This window comes from Lycium ferocissimum, unplaced genomic scaffold, assembly GCF_029784015.1.
Source record: "Lycium ferocissimum isolate CSIRO_LF1 unplaced genomic scaffold, AGI_CSIRO_Lferr_CH_V1 ctg9391, whole genome shotgun sequence".
Lineage (NCBI taxonomy): Eukaryota > Viridiplantae > Streptophyta > Magnoliopsida > Solanales > Solanaceae > Lycium > Lycium ferocissimum.
The window spans coordinates 51,288-60,404 of record NW_026727706.1 but is presented as its reverse complement, the minus strand read 5'-3'; the positions used below and the strand labels follow the sequence as shown (position 1 = coordinate 60,404).

At 39.8% G+C, this 9,117-nt stretch overlaps 1 non-coding gene across 1 annotated transcript; it reads right to left on the bottom strand.

Annotated features, from left to right (window-relative positions):
• Positions 1 to 1,325: 1,325 nt before the first annotated feature.
• LOC132046095 (small nucleolar RNA R71) lies at positions 1,326 to 1,429 on the bottom strand. The gene has a single exon (XR_009412596.1). It is a non-coding gene; the product is annotated as a small nucleolar RNA R71 (small nucleolar RNA).
• Positions 1,430 to 9,117: the final 7,688 nt, after the last annotated feature.

Genomic DNA, 9,117 nt, shown 5'->3' with positions numbered 1-9,117 from the left:
TTGACGATTATTTTTATCTATTCAATTGCCGTTACTGGGTTGATTATTTATTCTGGAGCTTAATTGTTTTATTATCTGGCCAATACTTGAACCATATCTGTGGCATATTATTGGACCTGAGAAAGGGAATTGCGTGCGTTATACGAATAAGTAGAGCTTGTTCGTGAACCTCTAGATAGGGAATGGTTTCACTAATGAGGATATAAATATACGCTTTAGCCTCGCTTAGTTGAATATGGATATTTAAATGCGTTTATACTATTTTCGAATGACCATAGAAATATAGGCGTTAAAGTAGTTTGAATAGACTTGTGAGCAACTCGAAAGATACACATCAACCCGTCAACTAGTAACCTAGGAAATCTAAAGGCAGAACGATTGGAAGGCTCAACTGGATTGTCAATTGCCATAACCCTGGATCTGTCTCTCATCTGATAAAACTTTCTTCAAATCCAACTCATTCTTACTGTTTTTCATTCTTACTGTTTTTCTTTTAGTCGATGATTTAGTTACAATAAACTCCAAAGTTGCCTACTCTCTTGAATTAACACAAGTTGAATTCTAATTAGACGGTCAATTACATAAGTCTCCGTGGATATGATATCTGGAATTCAACACGATATTACTTAGTGACCTTGTATGCTTGCGTGTGCATTTGGGAGCAACAAGTTTTTGGCACCATTCCGAGGGCTTAGAAACATTGATTGTTTTTCTAGTTTGAGTTTTACTGACTATTCGAGTTTTACTTTTTTTCTTTGGTTTGTTTGTGCATCTTAGGTAACTTCTCTCATTTATGCCAAGTACTTGAACTCAAGGAAAACCTCTAGCTGTCTTTGACCCAGAAATTGTGAGAACTTTACACAAGCAGAAGAAGCTGGTAGAAAATGAGCATGCCCTCAATCTAGTTAAGAACAAGGAAGTTGAGGATTGGGAAATCGAAGTTGTGGAGATGGCACAAGAACGAGTTCCTGTGTTGAATTTCGCTAGGCCCAGCCTAGAGAATGCTGCAAAGGTTATTGTTAAGCCTAGAATCACATGAAATTTTGAGCTGAAAAAAGGAACAGTGCAACTGGTGCAAACCACTCTAGTATATGGGTAAGCATCATGAAGATCCACACAAGAACTTGATGACTTTCGTTGAGCTGAGCGAGAATTTTCAACATTAGAATGTCCCAGACGAATATGTAAAGTTAGCACTATTCCCTTTCTCGTTGATCGGTAAAGTAAGGGAATGGTTGCAGAATGAGCCTGTCGGGTCCATCACTTCTTGGCAAATTTTATCGAGCAGATTAATTGACAAATTCTTCCTATCTAGGAAAACCAAAGAGTTGAGAGGAAAAATTGCTAGCTTTACTCAGAAAGATACTAAGACACTGCCTCAAGCGTGGGAAAGTTACAAGGGCTATTTGAGGGATTGTCCACATCACATGTAACCTAAGGAGATTATTAGGCACTATTTCATTGAAAGACTAAGGATAAGGAGATTATTAGGCACTATTTCATTGAAGGACTAAGGAACGATTCAAGGGAGTTGCTACATGCTACTGCTCAAGGCCAAATTTTGGCTAAAATATATGATTAAATGGAGGCGCTGCTGAATTTGATGTCTGCTGGTAGTCAAAATTATCAAGAAATAGGTTGCTGCGGAAAACTCAGAAGACTGCTGGGGCGCTCCAATTAGATGATGTTGCAACTATTCGAGCCGATGTTGGTCAGCTTTGTAATGTTATTTTGCAAGTTGGTAAACTCTCCTAATGTTGGCCATGTACAACAAGTTCAATAGGTGTAAGCAGGTTCTGAGTTTTGTGATGATGATCATGTTTATGGGAATTGTCCTATGAATAAAAATCTATCTACTATATGGGGCAGCAAAATCATGGTGGCGGATATCAGGGGAACCGGTTCGATAATAATTTAATCCGAACTACAGGAATCGCCCAAATCTCTCTTGGGGTAAAAATCAAAATAACCAGAGGCCACAGAATAATTTTCAACCACCTCGAGCTCATAAACCTCAGGCTTAGCAAACTGGTAATTCCATGAAGGATGTGAAGCAGTGGATGGTTCAAATGAGTGAAATGGAAAAGTCTATTCATGAGCTAGAACGCAAGATGGGGAAAATGGCCATGTTAGCTTTGCATGACCTAAGTGTCTGTCCCAATGTGTACCTACTTTTTAACTGTGGACATAACACGTTACCTAACCTGTTCTATAATCGTGTTTGCAAAATAAAAACAAACAGGAAGGTCAAAGACACAGGATTTTTTACGTGGAAACCACCGGGCTCAAAAAGTGCTAAAAACCACGATACAACTGAGCCAACTACAAATTAAGTCAGAAACTCTTCAACCTAATCCCAACCACAATAGCCTTGCTACCCAACCTCTAACTAGCAAAACTATCTTCAAGCTAGACTCTAACTTGAAGTTACAATACTTGTATTTACTTTTTATGCTTTTAAATAAGCTGATAAAGATATACTTTGGTAGCACAAACCTAATACAAGATTATAGACCTAAGAACTGGAAAACATTATTCTATAGAACCGCTCCTTCAATCCATCTTCTTGTACGAGGGACGCAACCTCGGATTCTTGAATATTCTTGGATGCAGCTTCTTCGCTCAATATTATGAATTCTCTCTTTATGGGTGCACAAACTTCTTCTTGGAAAGATGTAACGACCCGTTTGGTCGTTATAATCTTTTCGGTACTTTTGACCCTTCCCTGAACTTGTTTAGCTCACATTTGACCCAAGGGGACCATTGACACGCTTGCTGAGGTATTTGGATATGATTTGTCTAACTTTTTGGAAATTTGGGCTTAAAGCAAAAAAAGAGTTGACTCAAGTTGACTTTTCGGTAAACGGACCTTTTTTGGAAATCCGTCAATTTTGAGAGGTTCGGATGGTCTTTTATAACTTGTTCATATATTTGGTTCGGTTCCCAATGCACTTGGGTGCATTTTGAAACTTGGGTTGGGAAGTTGGATTTGAGGTATCAGGGGTTAACTCGGTCAACGGGATCTTTGTTGGGAATTCTGAGGCCACGAGTGCGTTTGTAGCATGTTTTTATGTATGGCTGCATATATGGTATGTGAGTAGATGGCCTCGGGTGATAGTCGGGATTTCGGGTTGAGATTGTGAACTTGAGTTTGAGATTCTGGTGTCAGGTATCCGCTACGGCGACACCATTACCGCTATAGCGGCACAACCATTGTGATGCCATGGCTGCAAAAGTGGTTAGTGAGAATCTAGGTATACCACCATAGCGGTCTCAGAAACCGCCATATCGGGACCGCTACAGAAGCGGTGATGACTGAATCTGTGACTTAAAAATGAATGAAACCCCAACCCCGTGTCATTATTTCATATTCATATCTTAAGGCTTAGGAGGCGATTTTTAGAGGGTTTTCGCTATTTCTTCACAAAGGTAACTTCCTTGGTCTTAGAATCCTCCATTTACTCCAATTTATCCGTAATTTAATGCTAGAATCCCTAGAATCAAGAGGAATCAATTTGGGTTTTTCATGAAAGTTCATAAAAATGGTTTAGACTCTCTAAGTTGTTTACGTTGATGAAAATTGGTTGGGTTATTATAGAAATTGATAAATCTAAGGTTGTTGATCATGAATCTTCCATTATTAGTGATAAATTCGTGAATTGGAAAGTTAGGGTTTATACCCAAAATTGGGGTTTTTTTACATAGAATCCGAATTTGAGTATTTCATGAGTTAATATAGCTTCTAATTGATGGGAATTGGTCACCCGGAGTATGAATTTCTTGTTTAAGCTTAGAATCCCTAATTTCTCATTTTTAGTTCATAAACCCCATTCCATGGGTTAAGATTTGGCACTTGATGTCACACCCCAACCTTGGTGAGGCGTGTGTTACACCTTGCATTCTCAGAGCATGAGCATGCCACGTGCTTCACCATATTAATGGACTATCGGAGACGTTCCATGAAGTTTTGGAAGGTACAAGCCATGGGAAGTTCGTAACAATGAAGTAAAGGATGAATTACGATCTCGTAAGTTGTAACCGAGAAGGACAACCTCGAAACCAAAGGACATGCCATTATCAAGTATGATTAATGATAAATATCATGTATGGAGAGTTTTAGAAGATTCCGGGACCAAGCAAAGCGAAGAAAATAAGTTTGTCGAAAATTTGAAAAAAAAGTTGGCAGAATTCTGGACAGAATTTTGGGTCAACTTTGGAGGGGTATATCTCTGAGTATATGAGGAGTTTTAAGGTGTTTCAAAAGCCTAAAATGAATTTCATCGAGTCTAGTTTCCAACGCAATAAACTGATCATCGATAGGACATCGGAGTAGAGAATTATGGATGTTACAACTTCGGCTGACAAAGCAGAAACGCGTGCTACAGTACTGCTACATTAACCGACTTGCTACAGTACTGCTGCAGTGACCCGACCCAGATTTGACCCCTATAAAAAGGGTAATAACCCCCTTTTTTCATCAGATTTGCCCAGAAAATTCTAGAAATTAGAAGAGAGATAGTGAGGGAATAAAAATGGGAGCAATTTTCAAATAGCGGAGTAGTGGTTTAGGTCCGGGTAACACATGGTTGTGATTCTAGTATTGTTTTACGGTGAATTTTAGCGCGGATATTGAGGATATTACTGTATTAACAAGAAAAAAGGTATGAATCTTTCTCTTTTGGCATTATTTAAGGCTTATTTACGGAGATAAAATCGTTAAATAATTATATAGTAAGTTGGTTAGTTATGGAAGTTGAAAAACAGCATGTGGGTTGTTTTACGGCACATGTTGGTGTTGAAAGTGATGTGGTTAATGTTTATATTGTTGTTGATGTTGTTGGTATTATTTGGGAGTTGTTTTGGTGTTTGGAGGAGGTAAAGAATATAGGGGAGATGCTGCCCGAATTTCGGCAGATTCTAAAAAGACTTCATTTGAATGGTTGAGACAAGTGTATGATACTGAGCCTAATGATAACATGGATGGTTTATGTGTAGAGTTTTGAGCTTGGAAGAATAAACGTTGAACGACTAAGGCGACCGAAAGGTATGTTAAGGCTCGTCCCTTTCTTTCAAAGGCATGAGTCCTATGGTATGATTCCATAAGTGTTTGCATAACCTCCTTGATTTCAAAAGCTAGAAGTTATAACTCTTAAAGCTTCTTATGATGTTAAAAATTAGAATGTTTTTATGAGGATTACATTAAGGATGATTTTATGCTTAAAGTCTCAAATATGATTTCAACGATGATGTGAAAATGTTAAGCTATTTCATGATTTTCTCAATTTATTTCATTGTTGTTCATCTCACCTTATAAATTGTTCCTTCAAGGCAGGATAGAGAAATAGATTTTAGTTGAACTCCTATGTATGCCATCAGTATGATATATGTATATAGCTATTTTGTGACATTACAGAGTTCTAGTATTTCATTTTGATTATGCACTGCACTCATTTTCATTCTTCATGTATATATAAGGTACAGTTGACAGGGGGTGACACTGTGACCTTTGTTGTATAAATATAAGGAACAGTTGATGGGGGGTGATGCTGTGACCTTTGTTGTGTGTATATATGGCACAGTTGACAAGGGGTGACGCTGTGGCCTTTGTTGTGGTGTGTATATATATGGTACAGTTGATAGGGGGTGACACTGTGGACTTTGTTGTGATGTGTATATGTACGACACAGTTGACAGGGGGTGACGCTGTGACCTTTGTTGTGGTGTGTATATATATGGCACAGGTGACAGAGGGTGACGCTGTGGCCTTTAATGTGATGTGTATATGTACGGCACAGTTGATAGGGGGTGACGCTGTGGCCTTTGTTGTGATGTGTATATGTATGGCACAGTTGACAGGGGGTGACGCTGTGGCCTTTGTTGTGATATGTATATTTATGGCACAGTTGACAGGGGGTGACGTTGTGGCCTTTGTTGTGGTGTGTATATATATGGCACAGTTGACAGGGGGTGATGATGTGGCCTTTGTTGTGATATTTCTATAGATATATGTGTTTCTTTGATATATCTGTACTGATGCATTTATTTTACCCATTCATTGACATGATTTCATGCCTTACATACTCAGTACACTATTCGTACTGACCCCCTTTCTTCGGGGGCTACATTTCATGCCCGCAGGTACAGACACTCAGTTTGGTGATCCTCCGGTTTAGGTCTTCAGCTCAGCTCCTTAAAGGGCTCTAGTGTTTCGGAGCTCGAGACGTTTTGGTACAGATCCTTTGACATAGGCTTTGTTATACTCTTAGAGGTCTGTAGACATATGTGGGTTACATATATACGGTTTGATCAGCTATGCAGATGTAGTTTGTTTTGGATATTCCCGTGCATAGTGGCTGCCTTATCGGCTTGCATATTTTGTTATGTTTGGTTAGTTGTGGCTTCTCAAGAGATAGGTTCTTTTTGGTGTATGATATGATGAGTTTACAGTATGCTTTTACAGATTGCCATATTGTTTCCAGTTTCGGTCTGATCATATCGAGTAGGTTCGTATACGGGTGTCTAGTTCGGGCACTGGTCATGGCCCATCGGTTTAGGTCGTAACAAAAGTGGTATCAGAGCAGTTTCTCCTTAGGATTGTCTACAGACCGTGTCCGGTGGAGTCCTGTTTATGGGTATGAAGCCGGCCACACTTATAAACAGGAGGCTGCAGGGCATTTAGGAATCATTGACCTTTCTTTCTATCCTAGATCGTGCGATAGAGCAGTGTCTAGGAAAGATCACTTCTGATCCTTTTTCTGCAGGTAAGTGCAGACTGACGAGAGATGAACAGATTAGCTTCAGATAGTAGGGCAGCTAAGAAGGCTTCTAGAGTAGATCCAGAACCCCAGGCTCCAGGACCGAATCGGAGGAGCCTCAGTTATTCCATTGAGATGGATCTCTCAGAGGACCCATCGACGATTCCTCTAGAGTTTTTGACTCCCAGGAAGGAGGACCCCTCAGAGGACAATTATGACACGGATTCGTCTGAGTATTCGTCTGGGACACCGGAGGATGAGATCTCCGAGGTTGTACCAGCTACTCCTATGGTACAGCACTACGTCAGACCAGCTTTCCCGGTAAGTGTTACGGATTACTCCAGCCCCCTATCCTGGCCTTCGGTAAACCCGGAGTTGCCCAATTACCCATATCTCTCGAACTCGGAGGAGAGAGATGATGAAGGCCAAACGAGCAAATGGTGGGTAGACAATGATGAAGAGCACACTTCACCTTATAGATCACCAGATCAGACTAGAGACCGATCGACTATTGGTATATGAGACTTTATTGGAATTTCTTGTGTATATGTATTTACTGTAGATTATTACCTAATAGCGGCGAGCGGAAATCAAAAAGGGCCGATAACCAAGTATTTATAAGTAACGGCGATCGAGGTGTATTCGTCAACATGGGGAATTTTGAAATCTAGAATGTAAAATAGTCATAGATACAGGTGAAATTCGGATATTGAGGATTAAAAAGGCCAAGGTAATAATTGTGTAGTCGGAAGAATAAGAGATCCTTTCTAATTCAGAGGGAGATACGTTACGAGAATGTTTTGAAATCTGTTAAGACCTCAACTTGCTCGAGATTAGGTGATGAAGGTCATGCAGTAAGGTGGGTACAATTATATCAGCACTAACACGCCGAATTTTATCAGAATTTAAAGGTTAAGCGTGCTGGGTAAGAGAAATACTAGGATGAGTGAACCCCTGAGAAGCGTACTAAAAGTTCTATAAATTCAGACATAAGAGACAAATGAGAAGCTAGAGTAGCCTAAGGGAAAATGGAGTATTCGGAGTGGTTGAAAACTCTAAAAGATCGTGAAGAATTAGGCGGACTAGATCGGCAAAGAGAAGGGAGGCGCATCACAGTTTTAGGATTAGGATAGGTTTGAAAAGTATTCGGATGTACTTGAGAGCAAGGCGTTAGAAAATATATACGTATGCGTATGATATCTCATATGTGGTTGTACCAACGGGTATGTATATCCCGGAAGAACCGACGTTGCGTATATGGAAGGCATTAATCGAATAAGGTAACGAAGTTCAAGTGGCAAAAATGGTACGAATGTTACAAGGAAAGTTAATGTTATTCTTACTGCAGGTTAGAGTTGAAAGGTCCTAATGCAATAAAATAAGAGAAAGGAAGAAAGTGAGTATATATAGCAAGAGAAAAGATTAGAATGTCTAGAGAAAAGAAGAGAGAAGTGAGAAATGAGGGTGAGTGAAGCTTCCAAGAGAGATGACGGGCACAACAAGGGACTATTTGGATAAAATTTGGGAGTAGGTGTGTGAAAGGAATAGGGTATGATAGCATGGACAGGAAATGAACGTACAGAATTAGGAGAACAAATACTAGTAAGTAGGACTGAAGGGAAGTAACCACGAAGAAGAGAGGGAAGTGAGGAAGAATAAGCAGGTTCGGTAAAAATGTTAGGGGATTCCAAGTTCTTGAGAAGCAATCGAGGAACTAAAGGCACGGCCAAGCAGACATAATCACCTTGGAAAGGGAGGAAGCCCTCCTAAAAGACGATTTGGAAATAAAATGGATCTGCAACTCTAAAAGGATATTCTATGAGCTTTAGGGTCAATGTTATAATATGAGGAAAAGAGGAGAGCATTTAGGAGTAAAGTAACTGGAAATCTTTAACCCCGTGGGTACACAGGATACTTTAACGATTTAGCAGTAAGAAGCTGACCAATCATCGAGATAAGAACGAGGATGATGGGACGACACAAATGATTAGAAAATTAATGGCATGGGACAAGAATTCCGGTAAAGGCCGAGAGATTCGGTCATAGAGGGAGTAGAATGAAATGTAAGGAACATGTATGGAAGAAAACTCGGCCGTAGCGTCAGAAAGACGGATAAAGGCTCGATGAATGAAGCATGGAGAGAGTGTAAACTGTAAAAATTCTGTGCTAAGAGCAAGAAGTAGTAAGACACTAGGAAAACTTGATGTACAGCTGCAACACGAACACATAGTTAGGAAGAATTGCGAGTAAATGAGCTAAACGGGTGGAAGGACTAACAGTGGATGGAAGGGCATGGAATAGTGACGGGATGGTACGGTATAGACCTAGTTGGAAAGAGAACTTAGGGAAAAAAGAGATTTTC